Consider the following 12398-nt stretch of genomic DNA (forward strand, 5'->3'; position numbering starts at 1 on the left):
CACTGGTTATGACAGTGAAAGTAAATAATTGAATGCTGAAGTTCACTGCAAGGACGTACTAGGCCAAAATGTTGCAGACTACCTCTGTTACTTGATGGAAGAAGATATATACAAACAATTCTCACAGAACATCAAGAACAATGTGACACCTGACCAGGTTTTTATTTTATTTTTCCTTGAATATCACTGAAGAGATGATTTACTGCTTGACCAGATCAGAATAATAGGATCGAAGCAGCAGTTGATGGAAAACCAAATCCCCAAACAGCTGCATTATTCGCAAATTAAATCTTTTTGGCAAGAACACAAGAGATGAATAATTTTGCTGTACATATATATTCTAGATTTATATTTGCTGCTTGGATCGAGGCAGTCCTGAAACAGAGGGTTAAACTATCACAGCATTTAGCCCTGAAGGTCCTAGGTAAGATTTTAAGGTGGGAGTATTTTACTCCCGATCTTTAAACTTTGAGAGTAAATGTGAGTTCAAGAGAGTAAAAAGGAGTTTTCTCCTTTGCAAGAGTAAACTCTGTGACATTCAGCCAACGTGTGCAAAAACTGTATGGAAATAATTACCATGCTGCTGCTTTCTGCATTGTAACAGAATACCCCTTACATTATTTCTCGAAAGTCTGGCCATTTGATCTCCTCTGTATACATTTAAATGTTGAAAACACAGCAACCTAGCCAATTAAATAGTAAAGCAAACCTGAATTGTATTGTGTGTTTTGAGGTTCAATGGCAGAGTTGTCTTTTGATGTTTAATGAAAGTCCTCCTTTTCTGGAACTATTACTACCTAATGGTATGCCAATGTTATGATACAACAGTTTAAAGAGGCAAGGACTCCATGCTAAATTCTATACCTAATCTCATGGTCAAATGGTTATTTATATGGCGCTTTTGGCAAAGCGCTGTACATAGAACATATTTATCACAATTATCACCAAACCAAAGCTGGTATTCCTTTATCAACCTCGAAAGCATGAAATGCTGAGTTGGCCTTGCAGGGATTCAAAACTGCAACCTACAGATCGCAGCAACAAGTGCTCAACTGGCTGAACTATCTTAATGGCTAACATCCTTCAAAGGTCGGTAAACTGAGTATAGAATGAGATATAATCACAGTGCGTAGATGTTGGACGAAACATGCACAAAGTGCTACATACATTCAAATACCTATCTGGAATATCACATGGACACATTTTGCTGAGTTTCTATTTCAATTACAAATGTAACTTTAATTTGTTTGTTTTTCAGCAGCGCTTGCACTTCCTGGAGAGTCAAGTTTTTAAGGTTTTAATTGTAGTCTTAAAGATTTGAGAGGGTACAACACCTGTGATTGGTGTAATGCCAATCACCCACACTTGAGCAAAGACTCTGCTGCCACTGACCATTTATAGTTATGTACCCCATTGACTGCAAGGTTGAATGGATGTAAACTAGACCGTGCCTACTCATCATTTTACACACTGTTTTTATAATTAGTGTGTAAATTAAATTATAAGTGTCAAAATGATTTGCCTCTGCACAATTATGCACACAGCACAGGAACTCTGAAAAATGAAATTGTGCAATACTGCTTTCCTTTCACTTGGGAAAAAAAACATAATTTGTTACAAAAAAATTAATTCTCAATTGACTTAGTTTTTCATCTTATTAATTATACAATCCTAAAATGCTAGGAAAATAAATGTGCACAATGCTTGTTTGCTCCATGAGCATCTACACCCAACACAGCAGAAGCTGAACAGAAAGAAACCATTCCTTTTATCACAGTGTGCGCTTTCTTTTTTGAGTCTTTAAGTTTCATATAAACTAATTGCTACCAAATACTACCCATCCATCTCCATCCTTGAACAAATTGCATCATTTGCAGGCATAAAGCCTGTTGTTTGGCCCGAAGCAACTTTGAAAATACGTGTTGGTTATGTGAAGTATGCCTGAGCCAGGTTCATACCTTTTTGAGACAAAACTTGCTTTGGCCATTTAGATACATGGTCACTGCTGTTCTAGACGTTAACCTTCATGCTTGGTGAGACTTGAAATACAAATTGGCATTCTGCAGTGTATGGAAAGTGATACCTACTATTCCTTAGTTTGCCATACTAGAACACACAGCAGAAAGATGTGAAGCTGCATTTTTGTTGGTGCATGTCATTTCATTTTGAGAGGTGTCTTGTGTATTTGGTCCACAGCTGCTAGATGATGATCCCAAACTAACTGAGCCTACTGTAGTTGGTCCTTGGTTTGCATATGATGTTATTTTCAGTTTCAAGACGGGACTGATAGCAGCTGATAAAACCAGATGTATGTGTTTGTTGCATCCTGTACGTGTATGTTTGAATGACCTGTATTGTTACCTAGATATGATACTAGTACGCCAGGCTCTTCTGGTATGTCCCTGCTAAAGCACAGAGGGAAATACTCTTTAAGCAGTAGAAATGACTAATGGTGACTTAGCATGCAAGTGTCACCAATAGTAACTTTGCTCATGTGATCACTAGCTAACGATTTAGGCCTCCAGTTGCTCTTGACTTGACATTCTTTGTGTGTTTGGATTATCTCTTGCGGGTGAAGGAGGTGGGTTAGGGCGGTGGGGGGGTTGTAAGGTGTCATTCATCCCCTTGCTTAGGATTTCAAGCAATGCAGTTTGAGTCGAAAGCAGTCCAGAACTAGTTCTTTCTGAGCTTTCCTGATCCTCCACTTTTTCATGTAAAGGCCTCCTGCAAAGTCTGGCTTGAGGGGTAATAACTAGGCAATTCACCCCTGGGCTAGTGACCTCTGTCTTGCTGATTAAATAGCTTTCATCTTCAAACAAAAATTAACAGAGTCGACCCAAACATCCATATGTTTGCCACTGACGCCATATTTATGGCTGATGCATTTACTGAAAGTGCAATCTTTTTGCTAAGAACTTGCGTAGCTTTCTGGCTATTGGCACATGAGAAGTATGTATATCTTGTAAATTCAAGAAGAATTTTATGACGGGACGGCAGCCCAAGCTTAATCAATCTGTTCAGTTTTCCTTTAGTCCGAATCATTCTTTAGAACCAGGAAATATTCAGTGAACCAGTTCTTTTTGTGTTTTGGACCTTCCTGTATTGCACCTTCAGGCTGCCTGACTCAACCATGCAGATTACCTTTTCTTCATGCCATGGAAAGTCTGGATCTTCCAAAAGGTTGTTGTATTGTCACATGGCAGAATTCAGTATTTTAGTTTTGTACCGAACACCAGAAGTTCCTGCCCATATGCACCTAGAAGCACCTTGATACGTGCGCTCCTTAAGATCATTTCCACTGTATTACAGATTATCTTTCCTAAAAAGCAGTTCACTCCAGACGTGATAGTGTTGTTGAGGTAGTTTATTTTCTCCAAATTGAGATGTGATTATTTCCTGGAGGATCAAGGATCCAAAAACCCGGGACGCAGTTACAGCCCATGATTTATCTTTTTAACGACTACTATGCACAAGAGCCCTATGATCAGTGGAAACTGAGAATGGGAATACTCTTGTGGTTGTCATATCTTACTGCGCTTATGGTTGAACCACAGTGAAGAAAATCCCTTGCTTTTATAGCCACCCATTTGGAGACCTTGGCAAACATGACACCTGAAGATCTAGGAGAATGTGTACCCCAGTTGTCTGTCTCAGAAGACACCTTTGCTGCCATGGGCTGAGGTATGCAGGGACTGCATGACTTGTTTGACCTAACTTGGTGTAACCTTGAGGTCCTTTGCATTGAGGCTTTAGAGTGCAGTGATCTGAAATTGCTTTGCTCCCTGGGGGACTATCTTCGTCATTAGACTCTGTAGAAGTTACCTGTGGAGGTTGGACTCCATGAGGATCCACTGTCGATAGAATGTATTTCGACCGACCGACAGCAAGAATAAACTGCAATTAAGACCCGGAAATTGAGCCAACTGCGGCATGTGTGCTAGGTCTTTGAAGGACCATCTGAGGTGTCTAAGCCAGCTACTAAGGCACTTGAATATCTTGGTTCCTCATATCTAGATTTCAATATTAAAGGCAGCAAACCAAAGAAGGTAGTGATGGGCCCTGCCTCTGAGAAAGAAATGAGCTTCCTCAAACTAATACCCTAATGCCCCCACCCAATGTCCTTTTTATGTTTTAAGACCTCCCCTTTTGGCAAGTTTTAATCTCAGCATGCTTGGATCACCCTGGGCAGGCAACAAACCTATGTAACGAGTGTCTTGCTAGGATCTGTCCAACAATGCAGTTCCTTTCCTCTATGAACTTTGGGGGTCTGGTAAAACAAATAATCATCTCCACCAAAAAAATGACTATTGGACGCAGTTCTAGTAATATCCATTAATTTAATTAAAAGTTTCAAAAACTGATAAAAGTTATGGAAACATTAGGTAGGGTGTTCCAAGATCCTAACCACACATGCCAGGAACACAATGCTGCTGGTATAGAGCATACAACCACCTGTCAACTTAAAGTTTCAGCCTCTCCCTTATTGCTTTCCAAGCCTGACTATAGGAGCTGTTTGTATGAATGCAGCACTTGTGTGCTTGACAGAGGTTTGTTTCTAATGTTCAAGTCTTAAGCCAGCCAGACTGTACATCTAAAACGTCTATGTAGTTGTGTGTATCTTGAAGGTGTCTAAGGTTTTCCAAGATCCTACACACAAGCAGATTTTCAGCCAATTAATGTGATCCTGTGCGAGAAGGTTCAGCATTGAGTTTTTCATTCCTTACGTATGATAGGTTATTTATAACACACTTAATACCCAGAGGTTTCTAAACGCAGACCCGGGAATCGAACCTGTGTTGCCTTGCTTCCAAGGTGAGCACGTTGCCCCTGAGCTATCCTCCCCGGGACGTAATGCAGATCATGATGGATCATGAATTTTCTGTAAATTTGCAACCTTACAAAGAGAACCGCAAGGTTCGAGACACTTTTACCTGGTGAATATGTGAATTTGAAATAATCTTAATACATCCCAGGCGTGTGTGAGACAGGTGCCATTGGTGCCTAGTGCCCTTGTTTCCCAATTTTGTATTTGGTTTTTTGCATTTTTTCATTTCGTTTGTTCCCTGTGCTCTCCCTCCCGACGCGTTTCCTTGTTTGCCGGCTGTTTTATCCCACCTCCTGAAGCACCCTAGCTCCCAATTGGCCAGTTTCCATATAGGAAACAAGGCAGGCCTTGACCTTGTGTTTGCCTCACTGTGCCACTTTGGTCCCAGGCATAGGTGAGACAAGGTGCCCTTTGGTCTGTAGTGGGCTGATTTCCCCATTTTGTATTTCATGCTTTGGTTTTTTTTCCATTTCGTTAGTTCCTTGTGCTCTGCCTTTCCTTCTGTACCCATTTCCTTTTTTGCCTGCTCCCCAATTGGCCCATAGCCTATATTACAAATCGCACTAGGGCGGCCCCCTGCAGTCCCTTTGGCTAAGGGACCCAAGGCAAAGGGCAGTTCACAAAGAAGCATCTCCAGTCCGTGTTTGCCCCTGTTCGCCTGGGAAGTGTGAGAAACCCGAGGGTATTCTCACGGATGGGCCCTGGGGATCCTTTGTTCAGGTGGACTGGGAATGGTCATCACGCTTGGATCCCAACCCTGGGGGCGGACAAGCGAGGGAGAATCACCTGGGCAGGGGGGTTCCTTGGGGACTGCGGAAGGAATGCCTTTTGGTGCGACACAGTATCCCCTTTCTTTTAATACAACCCTTCCCCTCCCCTTCCCCCCTGTCTGTATGGATATTGTCAAAAAAAAAAGTCCCATTCTACCCCAACCTTTTCCCATATCGAAATGAAGGCAAAACCATCAGGGAAAAGAAAGGCCACCCTACAAACATAAGTTTTACCCCCTTCTCTCCTCTGAACCCACTTTACAACAATCCTACATTCAAACCCCTTTTCCTGACAAAAATCTGCATCTTTAAAACACTACAACTCCCACAATTCCTCCTCAGTGCATTTTTCAGAAACATCTGGGACGAGGAAGAAGAAACCAAGAGCTAGAAAGATTACCCATAGATATCAATGCATTAAGGATTCCTATGGGTGGGCGCCATTTTGTCCCATTAACAAGGTCAGGCAGGGCTGGACAGCTGTTCCCACCTGACTCCAATGAGCACTCCCTGTCAGTATAAAAGGTGGAGCACTGAGACACACTTTGAATGAGCTGGGGATGCTGAAGGAAGCATAGAAACCGGGAGGAAGGAGCCAGAGCATGAGCAACCCTGGAAGGCTGGGAGTGGAAATGTCTTTTGGGTGTGGCAGGCCTGGGACTACTTTACCTGGACTACTTTTGTGTGGCAGGCCTGGGACTATTTTACCTGAACTACTTTACCTGAGACTATTTGAACCACACCCAAACAGCAGTAACGCTCACCGTGTCCAGTTCTTTGATGCCAGCTTACCTGAAACCAGGACCTGCAGAGAGAGAAAGAACACTACGAAACTTACCTGGAACAGTATCCTGTCTTCAATCCATCCCCGACTTCAGTTCCACTCACATGAAGGTACGAACTCCATCATCCGGCAACGCATGCATCCTGGAATACCATAACCTGGAAAGAGGAGAAAGAAAGACAGCATTAGTAAGCGTTTACTCACATTTCCTTCCGAATGAAGAAAGCCACACAATTCTTACCTGGGTAGTCATCTCCTGGTCAGTATCATTGCTGGAACATTACGGCGCTCGGCGAGGAACATCACAACCTGCAAGGAGAGAAAAGACACAGGTTAGCAATATAAAAGGCGAAACAGCGCCGCGCATCGCGCATTTCTCACCGGACAGCATCGCGCACACCACGCTTTCGCCTACCGGCCCATGCTCATCTTCAAACTGACAACTCCAAAATACCTTCCATACCTAAAAGGAAAGAAGCAAGACATTATTATTCGAACTAAGAGGAACATAATAACTGCATATAAAGACTGTAAAGCAGCAAACCTATGGAGTCTCAGCAGGCCTGGATTCCAACGGGGGTTGGGGAGGGGTCTTGCAGTGAAGTAACTTGGTCGCTGCTCTCCCCCCACATCTACCACGAGGAGCAGGACGGAGAATCCACTTTCTACAATATTAAGGTGAGGAGAGGGCCCAAGGGGGAGGAAGGAGTTGAGGCCAAGGGAGGTGGGAAAACATAAAGACAATCTGGTATTGAATCCAGCTCTCCAATATTGCAGACCCATCTTTAACCAGAGGCCTTACCAAGGGACCGGGAGAGGGTTCGAGAGTGCAAATCATCCCCCAGGCCCGGCTCTAGGAATTTTCATCTGGGTGGGCCAGGGTTGTGATCAGGGGGGCCCACATTCCATTGGGTGTGGGTCTAGGAGAACCCTCAACAAAGTGCTGCCGTTGATACAAATTTCCCAGATCCGTGATCCAGCAAAAAGTCTTCCCAGATAAACTGTACATAGCAAAAGAGAAGCAAGGAAAATAGTGTTACAAACTCAATCTACCTGTTCCCTTTCCATCTGCTCTCCCCTTTCTGTTATATCTGATCCTCCTTCACCTTTCAGAGTCCAGTCACCTTCCTTCAGCTGCCCTAACCACGTTCTCATTTACCTCCCCTCCCACTCATTTGCACCAGCACCCAGTATGCCATTCGTGGACTGGCTTAGGAGAATTGAGGGTGATGCCGCCTCCTCCTCCTCCGAGAGGGCTGAGCAGTGAGGTCCCCAGTCTTTGTAACATCTCAGATGGTGTCCGCCCAACAATATCTCTTTGAGCACTGTGGCTACTCCCAGCAGGCCCCGGAGGAGATGCTTATGCTCCCTCCCTCTTATGAAAGATAGACCCCCCACCAAGAATACTGAAGCAAGGAATGGGAGATTTTGTTTCCTACAAAATTACATTTTTTTCAAACTTCTATCAATACAGGTAGTGTTGTTGATCTTAACAATATTTCGAGCACAACAGCATATCCTCCAATAAAATACACGTTTACAATCCTCCCTTCACCCTTTCATTCCACAACTTTCCTCTCTTTCAGTTGAACCCATAGCGTAGTCCCACTCTGAATGTCTCCCATCAATGGTTCATGTCCAAAATTACATTTTAAACACAAAATATTATTTTTTGTTGCATTTTTGCAGCACATTTTAATTGAGTTGAGAGTGCAAGGGAGTGCTAGGGCTGTAAGGGCTTCATCAGGAGGCAGACAGTGCTGGTTGAGGGGTTTGTGGCCTCCTGGTATCGCTCCTCGTGGGGTGTGCCCCTGTACATCATTGTTTGGTACATACTGTTTACATACTGGTTATATAATATGCGATTATCAATGATGACTCGTTGTTGTGTTTGCTGTGATTTCCTATTGAATGACACAATTGTGTTCAATAAATGTGGCCCAGCGATTTTCAGAGTTCGATGTGGGTGTGTCCTAATCCCTGTGCTGCCCATCTATTAAACCATGAGTGAGGCTTTTTGGAATAGCTTATAATGCGAACTGAATCACTTCTAGGGGCACCTCATTTTAACAGATAAGGCATAGTGAAATAAAAAGATATGCCCAGGATCACACACTTTGGTCAAGTGTTAAAGACATAATTTGAGCCTAGCTGGAAATGTAGCTACTTGACCACGCATCTTTCGAAGTCAAGTTGGTACAAATATGTGTTTTAGTTTGGCTTTGAATATCTAATACTACATTTTAAACAGATTACTTAAAAAATGCACACGTCACATGATACACCAGCCTGACAATGTATTCATCGGTGGTCGGTCAAAAGGCCGAAAAAAAAAAATCCCGAATAACAAAAATCTCGAAAAAAAAGGCCGGAAAAAAAAAATATCGAATTTATTATTTTTTTATATATATGTATTTTTTGGGTCAGGTAAGTAAAAAAAAAGGGTTAAAATAAAAAAAAATAGAAAAAAAGGGGGTTTGGGGGGAACCCCCCCATTTCGAAAAAAAACGTCATTAAAAAAAATTCGATTTTTTTTGGCCTTTTTTCATGATTTTTTTTTCGAGATTTCTAATTTCGGTTTATGACCATAAACCATATTCATCACTGTAGAAACATGTTGATGAAAAGATTATGGGGGCTGGAGGGTATTTTGTTTTGAATTCTAAATTGCACAGATCAGAATTCTCTTGTTTAAACTTTTTTGCAAAAGGGGCCATTCATTAATTTTAATTGTTTCCACCAAGTGCTGGACGAGTTAAGAGTAAAACACAGGCGAAAATCGCCTTTGCTCTTTACTTTACCACTAAGTGTCTGGAAAAGTGCAAATCACTTCCTCAATTAACGATTGTGGGAGCCATCCGCAATGGATTCCTTTGGACTCAATTGGTTTTCTGCCAACATAAAATTATATGCTGGTGGAATACCAATCCGATTAAGTCCGATCTGCTCTCCAACGTCACCTGTCAAATCATGCAAAATCCTGCAGCTCATAAAAAGTAGTTACATGCATTTAGTGCCACTTCTTCCACTCCGCTTGACCTGGAAAAAGATCCCCTATGACTGTAACTTTATTTTCCCCATCCTGAATAGAAGCCTACAAGCTCCAGCATAGCAATTCATGAGAACTTACAAAAAATCTTATACATACACAAAGTGAAATGAAATGCATGACAAGGTTATTGTTTCGCAGACCTTGTTCTGTATCCCCTTACTTACTAATCACCCAACAATCACACTTAAATAGCTTCTTAAAAACCTATATATATTTTCTTAAGTGCCACAGCAATTTTTACCTTTACCCATCTCTAATCACTACCTGTTGTAAATAATCTGTCTCTGAGACACGTCAAAAAGATAAGATCTCACTGGGTGGGCCTGATCAGTCCTGGCTGTTTGTATTTGAGGGGAGAGAGTATAATAGGGGGGGACCAAGGGAGGGGGGATTTGGCATGTGTCCCTTGTCCAAATGTTAAATCCAACTCTGATTGCAATCTTTAGAAAATAGTTAAATACTGCTTTTAGTTATAAAAGATGTACACCTTTTATACTTTGCCCACAACTTTATAGAAAACGCTCTTCTTTTTTGTTATTTTACGGGTGTTCATGTTTCATTTCCGGCACTGCCTAAACACCCAGCATCCAGGATTTACGTCATACTTTCCAAACAAACCCCACAACACACATTCTGTTTGCATGCAAACTCTGTAAAGTTACTCAAACAGAATGTGGTTATAAAGTCAGTACTTATCAGTTTGAATCATGAAATGTTCAGTCAGTGTAGACTTGGCTTCCAAACAAAGCTACATTCTATTTAGGTCAGTACCCTACTGGTAAGTATGCATGAGAAGATCTGAAACTGGTCAATACTTACCAACCTACCCTTATCATTTTCAGGTAGGGCCTTGTTGCACCAGCTCAGTGAGGTGCAGCTTGATTCCCTAGGCGTAGCAAGCAAGACACCCACATCTGGGCATACACACATTCACTCAGGGAGACAAACGGAAGCCAACATGCATTGGCAAAGCCCACAGCTTGGGCTTTTGATTAGGCATGGATAGGCATTTGCCAAGCACTGCCATAAGGGTACCACCTGGCCATAAAATGGGAACAGCTGGAAAATGGTGCCAGTAACTGGGCATATGATGGCATTGCCTGGCAAATGTCTTCTAATACGCAAGCCAAAACCACTGGGTTTGTGATTGCTTGTTTATGACAGGACTTCAGTGCATGTCACAGAGGCATTGACAAATATATTGCTTATAAAATCAACTTGCTGAAAACAAAGAGAAATGTACTACACCAGGAGATCATTTACATAGGCAATTAAGTAATTAAACACTCAAATGAATGCTTAGATATAACACTGGCAGGCCCTATACAGCAACACATTTGGTGTTACATTGTGAGAGAGCTTGCTCAAAGAGTTCTAGAAAGGTTAGGTTTTGGTGGTGAGGCATTGACATAGCCATGGTTAGTCGTTAGGTGGGTAAATGACCAGACACACCCATGGGATGTGTGTTTCTCCTCACATTTTATTGCCATCCTATCTGTGTTCCACATAATGCGTTCTGGTTGTTTCTAATAGGTAAAAAGTCTCTGAATAAATTAGAACCCCCGTCATTGCTCTGGCCAGCCTCTCATACCATTGTTTGCATATCAGCCTTAGCCCTGTCACTATTGTAAGAAGCCATTCCAAACTGCTAGACCACAGGTCCTAAAAATGTGTGTGGTCGCTTGTTTTTTTTTATTTTAAAATGTTTTGTTTGGTTTACAAACTTTTCATTTAAAATTCTCATTCAATTTCATAAAATGCAATTATACTCATAAAAAACAGTTTCTCTTTTTTCTTTCTTGTATTTAAGTTTCCTTTGTAATGTCTATCCAGAATTTCATTACTGTAATGATGAGCCATTTGTCGTTTCCTTGTAGTAGGTGTGGCCATCTCTCCTCGGTTGTCATTGTTTTCTTTGAGATCTTGAAAAAGTCTCTATACAATTCTCTTCTCTCTTTCAATGCTGGGCAAATCATAATCAGGTGGTATAAGGTTTCTCTTTTATCCTGGTTTCCACAAAATCTACATGCAGGAGATATATTAGGTGGTTTATTTATCATTGCTAGGTAGTCTCTTGTTGGTAAAATGTTTAGTCGAAACCGCAGAAATAGATCACGGATCTTAGTGTCTGGAAATTGAGTTAGGTATTTAGGTAGCATATTAAGTGCTCTTACTTCATTTTCACCTTTAAGATGGCGTTTAAAGGTTTTTTGGAGATCTATCATTTTAATCCAGTCATTATTTTTTAGTTTTCTTTTCGCATGCTGCGGTCGATTGATCAGCGTTTCTTCTGTGATTTCTTCTATCTGCATTTTTTCGTTTTTATTTATGCAGTCCATTTTGTAAAAGCTGAGACTTGCATGGCTTGTTCTTTTTCTTTTAGTATTTCTAATGAAGGAATCTTATCCTCTGATATGATTTTTCGGTATAGATCCGTCTGTTTCCATAGCACTATGGATTGCAAGGATTGAAGACCCAATTCAAATCTGATTCTTTCTATGGGAAATGATTTCGGTAGGGCTAATGTTTTCCTCCAATATATTCCTTCCAAATAGGCCCATCTGATTATTTGCTGGTTGTCTAGGGTTTCACTGGCATAAGTTAATATCGATGTTACCTTTTATTTGTATAGTAAGATGGTTGCTTTGGCTGAATAGGTTCCATATTTCAAATGGAAGATACGGCCTTGTCTCGCCAAGGATCTGGCTTTCTCTTCAATATATTCGTGCCATTCTTTTTCGTTCTTCGAAGGGTTGATCAAGACACCCAGGCATTTAATTGTCTTTGTTGGCTTTATTTCTTGCCCTTCTGCGATTAGTTTCCTGTCTTGTTGAGTTTTTATTTTCTGTGTTGACATTTTCATCACTTTTGTTTTGCAAGTATTGATTTGTAATTCATTCTTTATCATATATTCTTGTGCTTTGTTCAGTGTTTGTTGTAATCCTTTCATGGTTTTGTCCAGAATGA

The 12398-nt window shown here is 41.3% G+C and overlaps 1 protein-coding gene and 1 non-coding gene across 4 annotated transcripts in view; both read left to right on the forward strand.

The window, feature by feature from the left end:
* JAK1 (Janus kinase 1) overlaps positions 1 to 12398 on the forward strand; it is a 1055078-nt gene that overhangs the window by 665985 nt on the left and 376695 nt on the right. The gene's annotated exons all lie outside the window — the stretch shown is intronic.
* LOC138565376 (small nucleolar RNA SNORD21) lies at positions 2199 to 2294 on the forward strand. The gene has a single exon (XR_011301263.1). It is a non-coding gene; the product is annotated as a small nucleolar RNA SNORD21 (small nucleolar RNA).

Source organism: Ambystoma mexicanum, chromosome 1q (genome assembly GCF_040938575.1).
Source record: "Ambystoma mexicanum isolate Mex_15411 chromosome 1q, UKY_AmexF1_1, whole genome shotgun sequence".
Lineage (NCBI taxonomy): Eukaryota > Metazoa > Chordata > Amphibia > Caudata > Ambystomatidae > Ambystoma > Ambystoma mexicanum.